The 16218-nt window shown below is 36.2% G+C and overlaps 1 pseudogene; it reads left to right on the top strand.

The window, feature by feature from the left end:
* Positions 1 to 8868: 8868 nt before the first annotated feature.
* LOC100011532 (eukaryotic translation initiation factor 5-like) lies at positions 8869 to 10875 on the top strand (annotated as a pseudogene).
* The last annotated feature ends 5343 nt before the right edge of the window (positions 10876 to 16218 follow it).

The raw sequence follows: 16218 nt of genomic DNA, 5'->3' as shown, positions 1-16218 counted from the left end.
AAATCATTTAACTTCAACTGTCTAGCCCTTACCACTCTTCTGCCTTGGAACCAATACTTAGCATTCATTCTAAGACAGAAGGTAAGGGTTTGAGAAGAAAGGGAGTGGTAGAGCTAAGATGGCAGAGAAGGTACACAGACCCACCTGACCTTTACAAATTGCCTTCTAAACAACTATGATATAATGCCTTGAAAGAAATTCTTGAGCAGCATTAACTCACAAAATAAGGGAAGAAATAATTTCTCAGCCTAAAACAACTTAGAAGGCCAGCACAAAAGATCTATATCACTAAAGTGGAAGTGGGGCCAAATTGACATGCCAAGGCAGGCCACACCACAGATACATGCCTAAGGCACAGCTGAATTAGCAGCAAAGGCTTCTAGACCTCTTTTCCACAGAAAGTAATGGGGGGGGGGCGTTCCAACAATTGCTCAGGAGGACTGTCTCTGGGTACAAGACAGTTGTTACACTGCTCATACATAGATCCAGGTCTCAGTACTGAATCATGGTCTCTGGGTGAGGAGGAACAGTAGCACAGAAAAACACTTGTAGCATAATGGGAGCAGATTCTAGTTCCAGTGCATAAAAGAGCATTTGTGGCTACTCATAGACAAGAGCACACTCCAGAAGAATATTAAACACACTTCTCCTTTCATCATATTACCTTCAAAGAACAGAAAGTTTATATGTCCCCAGAGCTAGCTCTGATGGAGGCTGCATAAAGAATCTTAAGGTTGGGGGGCAGCTTGGTGGCTCAGTGGATTGAGAGCCAGACTTAGAGATGGGAGGTCCTAGATTCACTTAATCCTCATTGCCTAGCTCTTATCACTCTTCTGCCTTAGGACTAATACACAGCATTGATTCTAATATAGAAGGTAAGGGTTTTTAAAAATCTGAAGAATGAAACAGTTCTCCCTTCACCATGAAGAGCCCAACTTTAACAATTTTTTTAAGTTAAATGAAAATAAAGGGACTAGGAAATGATCAAACAACAAAATAGAAATTCAACATAGAAAGTTATTTTGGTGGCAGGAAAGACCAAAACACAAACTCAGAAGAAGGCAATAAAGTCAATACTGCTGTATTTGAAGCCTCCAAGAAAATAGGAATTGCTCTCAAGCTCAAAAAGAATTTATAGAGGAGCTCAAAATGGATAAAAAAAAAACAAATGAGAGAGGTAGAAGAAAAGATGGGAAAAAATGGAAGTGATACAGGAAAATCATGAAAAAAGAATTAACAGCTTGGTAAAGGAAACACAAAAAAATACTGAAGAAATTAATACCTAAAAAACAGAACAAGCCAATTGCAAGAAGAGGCACAAAAACCTGCAGAAGATAAGAACTTCTTAAAAAGCAGAACTGGCCAAATGGAAAAAGTAAACAAAAATGTGCTTAAGAGAACTTCTCAAAAGGTAAAATTGGCCATATGGAAAATGATATACACAAGTTCCCCGAGGAAAAGAACTCTTTAAAAAGTATTATTGGCCAAATATAAAGAGAGGTACAAAAGTCTACTCAAGAAAATCATGTCTTAAAAATTAGAATTGAGCAAGCAGAAGCTAATGACTCCATGAGACATCAAGAAACAATCAAAGTCAAAAGAATGAAAAAATAGAAGAAAATGTGAAATATCTTACTGGAAAAACAACTCTCCTGGAACATAAATCCAAGAGAGATAATTTAAGAATTATTGGACTACCTGAAAGCTATGATAAAAAAAAATCCTAGACATCGTCTTTTAAGAAATTATCAAGGAAAACTGCCCTGATATTCTAGAACCAGAGGATAAAATAGAAATTGAAAGAATCTACTGATCATTCCTAATACAGAGGGCAAAGGAGATAGGACTTCAACCAAGAATTACATACCCAGAAAAACTGAGCATAATCCCCCAAGTGAATAATGGTTATTCAAAGAAATGAAGGTCTTTCAAACATTTCTGATGAAAATATCAGAACGGAATGGAAAATTTAACTCTCAAATACAAGACTCAAGAGAAGAATAAAAAAGTAAGCAGGAAAGAGAAATCAAAAGACATTCAATAAGGTTAGTTTACATGCCTATTTGGAAAGATGATTCTTATAATTTCTATGAACTTTGTCATTATTAAGGAAGCTAAAAGGAGTATACATAGGCAGAGGGTGAGAATGAGAGTTAAATATTATGGGATGATATGTAAAAAAATAAAATTAAGGCATGAGAAAGAAGAATGCATTGGGAGAAGGGGGAAAGGGAAAATAGAATGGGGTAAATTATCTCACACAAAAAGCCACGAAAGAGCTTTTACAGTGGAGGGGAAGATGGGGGACATGGATAGAGGAGCATATGAAACTTAGTCTCATTGAAATTGGTGCAATAAGGGAAAAAGACACACCATCAATTGGGTATAGACATCTATCTTACCCTATAGGAAAGCAGAAGGGGAATCAGATCTGAGCAGTAGGGGGTGGGGCTGATAGAAAAGTGGGAAAATTGGGGGATATGGGGTCAGAAATTAAACAAGTGGTAATAGGATGGAGAGAAATACACAATAATCATAACTGTAAATTTTTTTACAATTCTATATAATAAAGGTTTCATTTCTCAAATACATAGGGAAATGAATCAAATGTATAAGAATTCAAGTCTTTCTCCACTTGATAAATGGTCAAAGTATATGAATAAGCAGTTCTCAGACAAAGTAATCAAAGCACTTGAGAGTCATGCAAAAGAATGCTTTAAATCACTATTTATTAGAGAAATAAAAATTAAAGCAACTATAAGGTACCAACCTAAAACTATAAGATTGACTATTATGACAGAGAAGGAAAATGACAAAACTTGGAAGGGATGTGGGAAAATTGAGGCAATGATATACTGTTGGGTAAGTTGTGAATTGATTCAACCATTCTGGAGAGCAATATGGACCCATGTCCAATGGACTATAAAATAGTACATACCTTTTCATCCATTACTAAATTTATATCTCAAATACATTTTAAGGGAGAAGGACTGATATTAACAAAAATATTTAAAGCAGCTCTTTTTGTTGGAACAAAGAATTGGAAAGTGAGAGGATACCCATGAATTGGGGAATGGATGAGTAAGTTATAGTATATGATTGCAATGAAATATTATTATGATGTAAGAAATAGCAAGAAGGGGGTGCTCAGAAAAATCCAGAAAGACTTACATGAACTGAATCTGAGTGAAAGAAGCAAAACCAGGAGAGCATTGTACACAGTGCCAAAAATACTGTATGATGAACAAGTGTGAATAATTTAGCTATTCTCAGTAATACAATGATCTAAAACAATTCCAAAGGACTCAGGGAAAAAAAGGTCATCTGTTTCCAGAGAAAGAACTGATGAAGTCTGAATCCTGACCAAAACATTTTTTTTTGCTTTCTTAATTTTTTTTGTTCATGTTTCCTTCCACTAAAGGTTTAGTGTGAAAAAATGTTCTACATAATTGCAAATATAAAGTCTATATCAGATTGTTTACCATCTCAGCTTGGGACAAAAGTAGGGGAATGAAATAAAATTTGAGATTAAAAATCCTTTTTAAAATGTTGGAAATTGTTTTTACATGTAATTGAGGAAAATAAATTAAATTTTAAAAGGAAAGAAAATGATGGAACTATAACAATAATATAGATAGCAATTGTTATAGAAATATTCCTTTAGGCAGAGTCAAGATGGCGGCCTAGAAAGAGCAGAAGTTCAGACCTCTAAATACCTTTCCTTACCAATCACAAACTGAATGCTCCTAGGAGACTGAAAATCAAACTTAACAACAAGACAGAGCCAAGGAATCCTCCTGCTGGACTTAATTCAAAAGCTATGACCCCAAAAAGCTGGAATCCAAGAACACTTAGGTTTAAGGGGAAGACAGAAGGAAGGTCCCAGGACCCATTCCCCCCTCCCACCTAGAGCGCTGAGACTCCAGTGGCAGCGGGAACATCTGGGCAAGCAAAGGTGCTGGTCTAGAGGGTGTACCTTGCAGGCAGGGTTGTGCCAAATTCAGAGCGGCCAACACAGACAGCGGGGAAGGAGCTAGAGAGGGAGCATAGACCTGTTAGCCTGGCCAGAGCTGTGGAGATCCTCCATATTTGCTCCAGGCTTCCAGGAAGTTTTAGACTCAGAGCACACCCAGCCCAACTAAACTCAACTTAATCCCATCAAAAGTCTCCAGAACTCAGGGAAGCCCAGGCTCCACACCCATCCTCATTGACTGCTGGACTTTAATCCAATCAAAAGACTCCAGAGGACAGGGAAGCTCAAACCCCCAATAACCATCCCCCAGAGACTACAACGAGAGATCTTCTATTAAAGCTCCAAGAGGGGAGACTAACAGAAGCCCCCAAAACCAAGAAATGAGAGGAGAAAGAGCACAAACAAATACGGGGAGTAAAGAAGGAGTGAATATGAGCAAACAACAGAAAAAGAAGAAAGAAACTACAATAGACAGCTTCTATTCAGCAAATGGAACAGAGGGGGAATAGATCAGCAAACAATAAATCAGAAATCCCAACGAATTGGTTACAGGCTGTGGAAGAACTCAAAACACAATTAAGAGAGGCTGAAGACAATTGGGAAAAGAATTTAAAAATTAAGATAAGTCATCTGGAAACAGATGCACTTGAACTAAAACAAGAAAATAGTCTTTTGAAATCCAAAATCAACCAGCTGGAAAATGAGGCAAAGGAGATGAAAGATGAGGCAAAGAAGATGAAAGATAAGACAAAGGAGATGAAAGACGAGGTAAAGAGGATGAAAGATGACCTTCAAAGAAAATCAGACCAGAAGGGAAAGGATGACCAAAAAGCCAGGGATAAAATCCAATGTTTAAGTACCAGAATACAACAACTGGAATTAAGTGACCTCACAAAGCAGCATGGCACTATAAAACAAAATGAAAAAAATTTAAAAATTGAGGAAAATATGAAGCATCTCATTCACAAAACAGATGATTTAGAAAACTGTTTGAGAAGAGACAATTTAAGAATCATTGGTATACCAGAAGACCATGACAAAAGAAAAAGCCTGGACATAATACTACAGGACATTATTCAGGAAAACTGCCCCGATCTCCTAGAACAAGAGGGAAAAGTGGAGATTGAAAGAATCCACAGATCACCTCCTGTATTTAATCCCCAACTGACAACACCCAGGAATGTTATGGCCAAATTCAAAAACTATCAGACCAAAGAAAAGATAATACAAGCTGCCAAGAAGAAGTCATTCAGATACCACAGAACCACAGTGAGGATAACACAGGATCTGGCAGCATCCACACTGAAGGACTGAAAGGCATGGAGTATGATATTCCAGAAAGCAAGGGAACTAGATCTACAACCAAGAATCAACTACCCAGCAAAACTGACTATATTCTTACAGGGGAAAGTATGGTCATTCAACACAAGAGAAGAATTCCAAGCATTCATAAAGAAAAGACCAGACCTGAACAGAAAATTCGATGTCCAAGCACAGAGCTCAAGAGAATCATCAAAAGGTAATTAAAAAAGAGGGGAAAAAGAAAAACAAAACAAAACAACAACAAAAATATTTTTAAGAGACTCCATTAGTTAAAATGATACATATCCCTATAAGAAAAGAGGTCATTGGTAACTCTTAAAAACTGTTGCTATCACCTGGGAAGCAGAGAAGAATTATACTTAGAGGGAACAGTGACAAACTGTATAGGATGAAAGGACAAGACATAAACAGGTATATAGATATATGCATGCATAAATACATATATATGTGTATATATATACAACTAGAGCTAAAAAGGAGCTTAATACTAAAAGAAATGGGAAAAGAAACAAATGGAGGTAAATTTATATGTCACAAAGAAACTCATGGCAGGAGGGGGGAGAACATCAATACACTGGAAGGGTAAAGACGTTGGAGATAGGAAATACTCAACTCTTACGTGCTTTAAAACTGACCCAAAGAGGAAAGAACAATCCAATCCATTGGGGCAGAGAATAGATTTGTGCCCTATAGGGGAGTAGAAGGGTAACAAATGGACTGGTGGTGAGGGAAGCGGTACAAGGGAAAGAGACGGTGGGGGGGGGCAATTTTAGAAATACTACAGTGAAAATAAGGGGGGAATAAGAAGGGAGGGAGGTAGAAAGGGAAGTAAAATAAGGGTGGGAACTAAGGGGACTGATTATAAACAAACATTACTGTAGAAGGAAATAGTGAAAGAAGAAAAGGCAGCCCCAGGAGTAAAAATCAAAATGCTGGGAAATATACAGCTAGCAATCATAACTCTGAATGTGAATGGAATGAACTCACCCATAAAACGCAAGCGAATAGCAGAGTGCTTAAAATCCAAAACCCTAACATATGCTCTTTACAAGAAACACAAGTGAGGAAGATAGATACGCATAGGGTGAAAGTAAGAGGATGGAGCCAAATCTACTGGGCATCAACTGATAAAAAGAAGGCAGGAGTCGCAATCATGATATATGAAAAAGCCAAAGTAAAAATAAATATAGTTAAAAGAGATAGGGAAGGTAATTACATCCTGATAAAAGGCAGTATAGACAATGAGGAAATATCTGTATTCAACATATATGCACCAAATGGCATAGCATCCAAATTTCTAAAAGAGAAACTAGAGGAGCTCAAGGATGAAATAGACAGAAAAACTATACTAGTGAGAGACTTGAACCTTCCTCTATCCGAACTAGATAAATCAAACCAAAAAACAAATAAGAGGCAAGAGAAGTGAATGAAAGCATAGAAAAATTAGAGTTACTAGACATGTGGAGAAAAATAAATAGGGACAAAAAGGAATATACCTTCTTTTCAGCAGCACGTGGTACATTCACAAAAATTGACCATGTATTAAGGCATAAAAACATTGCAAATGAGTGCAAAAGGGAAGAAATAATAAATGCAACCTTCTCAGATCATAATGCAATGAAAATAATAATTAGTAAGGGTACATGGAGAGGGAAATCAAAAATTAATTGGAAATTAAACAATACGAATCTCCCAAAACCGGTTAAAGAACACATCATAGAAACAATAACTTCATTGAAGAGAATGACAATGCTGAGACCTCCTTTCAAAACCTATGGGATGCAGCCAAAGCAGTACTCAGGAGCAAATTTATAGGCTTGAGTTCATATATTAGCAAATTAAGAAGGGCAGAGGTCAATGAATTGGGCATGCAAATTAAAAAAAGTAGAAAGTGAACAAATTAAAAATCTTCAGATGAAGACTAAATTAGAGATCCTAAAAATCAAAGAAGAAACTAATAAAACTGAAAGTCAAAGAACTAATGATTTAATAAATAAGACTAGAAGCTGGTACTTTGAAAAAACAAATGAAATAGACAAAGTACTAGTCAGTCTAATTTAAAAAAAGGAAAGAAAAAAAACAAATTGACAGTATCAAAGATGAAAAGGGAGACCTCACCTCAAATGAAGAGGAAATTAAGGCAATCATTAAAAACTACTATGCCCAATTATATGGCAACAAATATGGCAATTTAGGTGAAATAGATGAATACTTACAAAAATATAAATTGCCTAGACTAACAGAGGAAGAAATAAATTAACTAAACAACCCCATATCAGAAAACGAAATTGAAGAAGCTATCAAAGAACTCCCTAAGGAAAAATCCCCAGGTCCAGATGGATTCCCAAATGAATTCTATCAAACATTCAAAGAACAACTAATCCCAATATTATACAAACTATTTGACAGAAGAAGCCAAGAAAGAGTTCTACCAAATTCATTTTACCACACAAACATGGTACTGATCCCAAAGACAGGCAGGTCAAAAACAGAGAAAGAAAAGTATAGACCAATCTCCCTAATGAATATAGATACAAAAATCTTAAATAGGATACTAGCAAAAGGACTCCAGCAAGTGATCACAAGGATTATTCACTATGACCAGGTAGGATTCATACCAGGAATGCAAGGATGGTTCAGCATTAGGAAAACTATACACATAATTGACCATATTAACAAGCAAACTGACAAAAATCACATGATTATCTCAATAGATGCAGAAAAAGCCTTTGATAAAATACAACATCCATTCCTATTGAAAACACTAGAAAGTATAGGAATAGAAGGGCCTTTCCTAAAGATAATAAACAGTATATATCTGAAACCATCAGCAAACATCATCTGCAATGGGGACAAACTAGAAGCCTTCCCGATAAGATCAAGAGTGAAACAAGGATGCCCATTATGACCTCTATTATTTAATATGGTACCAGAAACACTAGCAGTAGCAATTAGAGAAGAAAAAGAAATTGAAGGTATTAAAATAGGCAATGAGGAGACCAAGCTATCATTCTTTGAATATGATATGATGGTCTACCTAAAGAATCCTAGAGAATCAACTAAAAAGCTTCTAGCCTAAATAAACTTGCATGATACAAAATAAACCCGCATAAGTCATAAGCATTTCTATATATCTCCAACACATCACAGCAGCAAGAATTAGAAAGAAAAATGCCATTTAAATTCACCCTAGAGTCAGAGTGAAAACATTCCAGAGGTTGCCAGATTCCTAGGTGCTGAAGAGTTTTGCCTCCCTCTCCATGTCGGTGGGACCAACACCCTCCCCCCCCCCCCCATCAGCGGCACCTGGCTTGGGCTGCTCCTCCTGCTCCCGCTCCTCCTCCTCCTCCTTTCTCCTACTCTTATTCCCTTACTCCTTCTCCACTTCTTGCTGCTGCTCAGACTCTTGTTTATACTGCTCCTCAGACACTTCATCCCAGTCCTGGGCTAGCAGCATTGGGTTTATGTCTTTATTTGACGAAAACAAGCTGTTGCACAGCCATTTCTAACTGTATTGGGGAAATATAGCATACAAGCAAGATGCTTACAGCCTCTGTGGCAAAAAAAAAACCTTTTTCATGTCAGAGACTGAGAACTCTTGCAGTCGTTTATGTCATCCCTTCTTCTCCAGACAGAAGATACCAAAAAGTTGCAATCAAAGATCTCTTCATCTTATTGATAAAACTACTACTAATAAGCCAAAATGTCTGTCAACGGCAACTGCAGTGTTTCAGATCAGTTCTATCGCTACAAAATTCCCCGTCTGATTGCTAAGGTTGAGGGCAAAGGAAATGGAATTAAGACAGTTATAGTCAACATGGTTGATGTAAAGGCGCTTAATCAGCCTCCAACATATCCTACCAAATATTTTGGTTGTGAGCTGGAAGCACAGACCCAGTTTGATGTTAAGAATGACCATTACATTGTCAATGGATCTCATGAGGCAAATAAGCTGCAAGACATGTTGGATGGATTCATTTAAAAATGTGTTCTCTGTCCTGAGTATGAGAATCCTGAAACTGATCTGCATGTCAATCCTAAGAAACAAACAATAGGTAATTCTTGCAAAGCCTGTGGCTATCCAGGCATGCTTGACACAAACCATAAACTCTGCCTATTCACTCTCAAGAACCCACCTGAGAATAGTGACAGTGTTACAGGAAAAAAAAGAAAAAGAAAAGAAAAATAGAAAGGGCAAAGACAAAGAAAATGGTTCTGTGTCCAGCAATGAGACAACACCACTACCACCACCACCACCCAATGAACCTAACCCTCCACATGCTGTAGAAGATGATGAGGATGAAGATTGGGGAGAGGATACAACTGAAGAAGCTCAAAGGTGTAGAATGGATGAAATTAGTGATCATGCAAAAGTTCTGACACTTAGTGAAGACCTAGAAAGGGCAGTTGAAGAGTCAATATTTTATTTGACTTTGTGAAGAAAAAGAAAGAAGAAGGTGTTATTGATACTTCTGACAAAGAAATTGTTGCAGAAGCAGAAAGACTGGACGTAAAAACTATGGGCCCTCTTGTGTTGGCTGAGGTTCTTTTTAATGAGAAGATTCGAGAACAAATTAAGAAGTATAGACGTCATTTTCTACGATTCTGCCACAATAACAAAAAAGCTCAGAGGTACCTTCTTCATGGTTTGGAGTGTGTGGTAGCTATGCATCAAGCTCAGCTCATCTCCAAAATTCCACATATCTTGAAGGAAATGTATGATGCAGACCTTTTAGAAGAAGAGGTCATCATTAGCTGGTCAGAAAAGGCCTCTAAGAAATACGTCTCAAAGGAACTTGCCAAATTGATTTGTGTCAAAGCAGAGCCCTTTATAAAATGGCTAAAGGAAGCAGAAGAGTCTTCTGGTGGAGAAGAGGAAGATGAAGATGAAAATATTGAGGTGGTGTATTCTAAGACTGCCAGCATAACTAAAGTTGAAACTGTGAAGTCAGCTGATAACAAGGATGATGACATTGACGTTGATGCCATTTAAAATAGTGCAACTGAGCTTACAGTGTAATGCTTCGAATTCTCTGCATTTTCAGCCAGAAGTGCAACATGTATGTGCAGAAGCTAAAATGGCTTAACATCATGCTACACGTTCTACGCAAAATGTCTTTTTACTGTGAGTGGTGTAACTAAGCCCAGTGAGACATCTAGGGAGTCCATATACATCAGTGCCCAGGTTTAGTTTGCTTATTTATAGCATGCTACTTTGGGGGAAAAACTAGTGATGGACACATTGAGTCACATTTATTTAATTGTAAAAATAAAATTTTGTTTTTGGTCATTCTTCAGTTTGTTACTTTGAATGACTTGAGACTAAAATGGCACTAGCTTCAGTGTCTAAGCCAGCCTAAAGGAGGAATGGGAAAGGCTGAGTTTTTTTGTGATCTTGGGAGCTTATTAGATTTGGTATTTCTTGGAGGGCTTCAACCTGGGTGAAAAGTTTGATACTTTGACATTAGTTAACCCTGATTAGTAATAAATGAGGAAATTGTGAAATCCCTCTATTTCTAACCCTTCAAATTTGGCATCTGAAAATTGTTCCTTAGAGTAGTAAATTCCACCATAAAAATGACAGTATAACACCTTATTTCGTTGAAAGTTGAAGATATGAGTGTAAACAAAAGATGAAAGGTTTTTTTTGAAACTTGAACTGTGCAAATTTATGTATGTTTTGCCCCATGTTGTCATTGAGGTTTAGTGCAATGTACATGTGGGCTAAGCTGAGAATCTTTTCCATATTAACAAATGGAGTATTTCTGTATGTGTAGCAATTCTGCAGAGTGAAATTCCAAACTTTTGGATGTGATTAAATAGGTTGACCTATAACAGCCACATCGAAGATTTATTTTAGGGAAAACAGGGAGAAGATGTGCACTAATCTAAAACAGTGAACATCACAGATTTTTTCAGCCTTGACCTTGATAGTCTAGATCCCAACTTCAAAATGTTTGGGCATTTATTATACCTTTTCAGTGTGCTACTTGCCCTGATGTTTTGGTTTGATACTTTTCATGCCTTTTTACACTGATATAGCTTGTGCTCTTTGGAACTTGGGCACTATCTTGCCAAAATTTTTAAGAAGTGTTAATATGTCAAACTTGATTTTTCTAAACATTCTTATTTAAAAAGACTGAAATAAAGCTAAAAGAGTACTTTATAAGTCAGAACCTGTAATGCAGAGTGTGACTTGGTATATTTTTTATTTTACATTGACAGATATTCACAAAACTTTGTGATGGATATTAAGAGTTATATAGGTGGGGGTAGTCCCAGCCCAGATTTTCCCGAATTTATTGATTCCATATATAGTTTGCAGATTTAAACTTCTGACCCAGACTTTGAAGTATTTCAAAACAGCCATCTTTGTAATGCGATTTTGCTGTATCAAAAACTTCTATGTAAAAGAGAATGATATTGGAAATTGAAAATTCATTGCTGAAATGTAGAATCTTTTAAGGATACAGACTTTATTGGTGGATTGGAGGAAATCCACCTGACTGACTCCAATGTAAAAGAAATAAGTATGCAAAGGTATTGTGAAAACACCAGAATTGATTAAAATGTCAGAAAACCTTTTAAAATTGAAATGTGCAGGCTGTGACATAGGAGATCACTTAAAACAGGCTAACGAGGTTCCTTTAATCTTTTATAAGTATAAAGAAAAGCATTTCAGTTTTTGAAACACTAAGTGACAGGAAATCTTGTACACTGGACCAATGTGAAATCTTAAAGGGATCAAAATGTAACTAAAATTGAAGCTTTGAGAAAATAAAATATTCACAAAAGGTTAAAAAAATCACCCCAGACAATATAAAATACTTAGGAATCTATCTGCCGAGACAAACACGGGAACTATATGAACACAACTACAAAACACTCTCCACACAATTAAAACTAGATCTAAACAATTGGAAAAACATTGATTGCTCATGGGTGGGACAAGCTAACATAATAAAAATGACAATCCTACCCAAATTAATTTACTTATTTAGTGCCATACCCATTGAACTACCAAAAAACTTCTTTATGGAATTAGGAAAAAAACATAACAAAGTTCATTTGGAAGAACAAAAGATCAAGGATATCCAGGGAAATCATGAAAAAAAAATGCAAAGGAAGGAGGACTTGCAGTCCCAGATCTTGAACTATACTATAAAGCAGTAGTTATCAAAACAATTTGGTACTGGCTAAGAGACAGAAAGGAGGATCAGTGGAATAGACTTGGGGTAAATGACTTCAGCAGGACAATCTATGATAAACCCAAAGATCCCAGATTTTGTGACCAAAATCCACTATTTGATAAAACTGCTGGGAAAATTGGAAGACAGTATGGGAGAGATTAGGTTTTGATCAACATCTCACACCCTACACCAAGATAAACTCAGAATGGGTGAATGACCTGAAAATAAAGAAGGAAACTATAAGCAAATGAGGTGAACACAGAATAGTATACTTGTCAGATCTTTGGGAAAGGAAAGACTTTAAAACCAAGCAAGAGCTAGAAAAAAATCACAAAATGTAAAATCAATAATTTTGATTACATCAAATTAAAAAGCTTTTTTACAAACAAAATTAATGCATCCAAAATTAGAAAGGAAGCAACAAATTGGGAAATAATCTTCATTACAAAAACTTCTGACAAAAGTCTAATTACTCAAATTTATAAAGAGCTAAATCAATTGTACAAAAATCAAGCCATTCTCCAATTGATAAATGGGCAAGGGACATGAATAGGCAATTTTCAGTTAAAGAAATCAAAACTATTAATAAGCACATGAAAAATGCTCTAAATCTCTTATAATCAGAGAAATACAAATCAAAACAACTCTGAGGTATCACCTCACTCCTAGCAGATTGGCTAACATGACAGCAAAGAAAAGGAATGAATGTTGGAGGGTATGTGGCAAAGTCGGGACATTAATGCATTGCTGGTAGAGTTGTGAATTGATCCAACCATTCTGGAGGGCAATTTGGAACTATGCCCAAAGGGAGATAAAAGGCTGCCTGCCCTTTGATCCAGCCATAGCACTGCTGGGTTTGTACCCCAAAGAGATAATAAGGAAAAAGACTTGTACAAGAATATTCATAGCTGCGCTCTTTGTTGTGGCAAAAAAAAAAATGGCAAATGAGGGGATGCCCTTCAATTGGGAAATGGCTGAACAAATTGTGGTATATGTTGGTGATGGAATACTATTGTGCTCAAAGGAATAATAAAGTGGAGGAATTCCATGGGTACTGAAACAACCTCCAGGAATTGATGCAGAGTGAGAGGAGCAGAATCAGGAAAACATTGTACACAGAAACTGATACACTGTGGTACAATTGAATGTAATGGACTTCTCCATTAGTGGCAATGCAATGACCTTGAACAACTCGGAAGAACCTATGAGAAAAACCACTATCCACATTCAGAGGAAACACTGTGGGAGTAAAAATATCAAAGAAAAGCAACTACTTGAATACATGGGTTGAAGGCATATTGTTGGGGATGTAGACTCTAAATGAACATCCTAGTGTAAACAACAACATGGAAATGGGTTCTGATCAAGGACACATGTAATACCCAATGAAATTGCGTGCTGGCTGCAGGAAGAGTGGGTAGAGGGGAAGGAGGGAAATAATGTGATTATTGTAACCAAGGAATAATGTTCTAAATTCACTAAATAAACTTATTCAAATGGAAAAAAAAGAAATATTCCTTTAAAATTGCCCATGAGTAGGCTGAGGTAACATAATAAAAATGACAATCGTACCTAAATTAATTTACTTATTTAGTGCCATATCAATCAAACTAGAAAAATAATAATAAAATTCATCTAGAAGGACAAAAGGTCAAGAATATTAAGAGAACTAATAGGAAAAAAGTGAAGGATGATGGCCTAGCAATACCAGATCTTAAACTTTACTATAAAGCAGTAATCATCAAAAACATCTCATACTGGCTAAGAAATAGAAGGGTGAATCAATGGAATAGATTAGGGGCAAATTACCGTAGCAATATAATGTTTGAAAAATCCAAAGATTCCATATTTTGGGATAAGAGTTCAGTATTTGACAAACACTGCTAGTAAAATTGGAAAACAGTATTGCAAAAATTAGGTATAGATCTATATTTCACATCCTATACCAAGATAAGTCAAACTGGGTATATGACTTAAATATAAAGAGTGATATTGTAAATAAATTGGGGGAACATAGAACAGTTTAGTTGTCAGATCTATGGAGAAGGGAAGAATTTATGACCAAACAAGAGATAGAGAACATTACATGATATGAAATGAATAATTTTGATTATATTAAATTTAAAAAGGTTTTGTACAAACAAAACCAATGCAACCAAGATTAGAAGGGAAACAACAAAAAAAATTTGTAACAAATTTCTTTGATAAAGGTCTCATTTCTCAAATATATAAAGAACTAAGTCAAATTTATAAGAATCCAAGTCATATGAATCGGCAATTTTCAGATGAAGAAATCAAAGCCATCAATAATCACATGAAAAAATATTCTAAATCACTTTTGATTAGAGAAATGCAAAATAAAACAACTCTGGGATAGTATTAGTGGTAGGTAGATTTGCCAAATGACAGTAAAGGAAAAGGATCAATGTGAGAGGGAATGTGGTGAAATTGGGACACTAATGCATTGCTGGTGGAGTTTTGAACTGATCCAACCACTCTGGAGGGCAATTTGGAATTATGCCCAAAGGACTATAGCAGAAGGCATACCTTTTGATCGAGTAAAACCACTACTAGGTCTGTATCCCAAAGAGATAAAGAAATGGGAAAGAACTTATTTGTACAAAAATATTTATAGCTGATCTTTTTATGGTGACAAAAAAACTAGAAAATAAAGAGATGTCCCCTAATTGGGGAATGGTTGTGGTATATGATGGTGATAGAATACTATTGTGCTGTAATGAATGATGAATCCAGATGACTTCAGAAAGACCTGGAAAACACATGTGATACCCAGTGGAATCACGCGTTGGCTACGGGGGGGTGGGAGGGAGGATAAGAAAATGATCTTTGTCTTTAATGAATAATACATGGAAATGATCAAATAAAATACTATTAAAAAAAAAAGAAAGACCTGGAAAGACCTATATGAACTGAGGCAGAATGAAATAAGCAGAGCCAAAAGAACATTATACACAGTAACTGAAATATTGTGGAATGATCAAATGTAATAGACTTTGCTACTAACAGCAATGCAATGATACAGGACAATTCTGAGGGACTTGTGGAAAGGAATGCTATTTACTTCCAGAGAAAAAACTGTCGGAGTAGGAATGCATATGAAAACATATGATTTATCACTTGTTTATTTAGCTATATGTTTGGGGGGTTTGGTTTTATAAGTTTATTCACTTACAAAAATGAATAATATGGAAATATGCTTTGCATGGTAATACATATATAACTCAGATTGAATTGCTTGCCAGTTCCAGGAGGGAGACAGTATGAATCATATAACTTCATAAAACTCATGTGGAAATTTGTTATTAAAATTAAAAAAAATTTAAACCTTTACCTTCTGTCTTAGAATCAATACTGTGTATTAGTTCCAAGGCAGAAGAATGCTAAAGGCTAGGCAATGGAGGTCAAGTGACTTGTCCAGGGTCACACAGCTGGGAAGTGTCTGAGGCCAGATTTGAACTTAGGACCTCCCATCTCTAGACCTGACTCTCAATCCATGGAGCTACCCAGATGCCCCCTTAAAATTTTTTTTAAATAAATTTTCCTTCAAATTAGAAGAGCACTTCTCATACACACAAGTCTTTGGGGAAAATGGAATCAGATTTAAAGAGCACAAATGACTAAGGGAGAAATTCAGAATTCTAGTTACCTGAAATCATTTTCTCCCTTCATGGAGTCTTCATAAAGTTACCCCTGAGTGTAGGCCTCTGCTGG

Source organism: Monodelphis domestica, chromosome X, assembly GCF_027887165.1.
Source record: "Monodelphis domestica isolate mMonDom1 chromosome X, mMonDom1.pri, whole genome shotgun sequence".
Taxonomy (NCBI): domain Eukaryota; kingdom Metazoa; phylum Chordata; class Mammalia; order Didelphimorphia; family Didelphidae; genus Monodelphis; species Monodelphis domestica.
The sequence above is the reverse complement of the archived record's forward strand: the minus strand, read 5'-3'. Positions and strand labels throughout refer to the sequence as shown.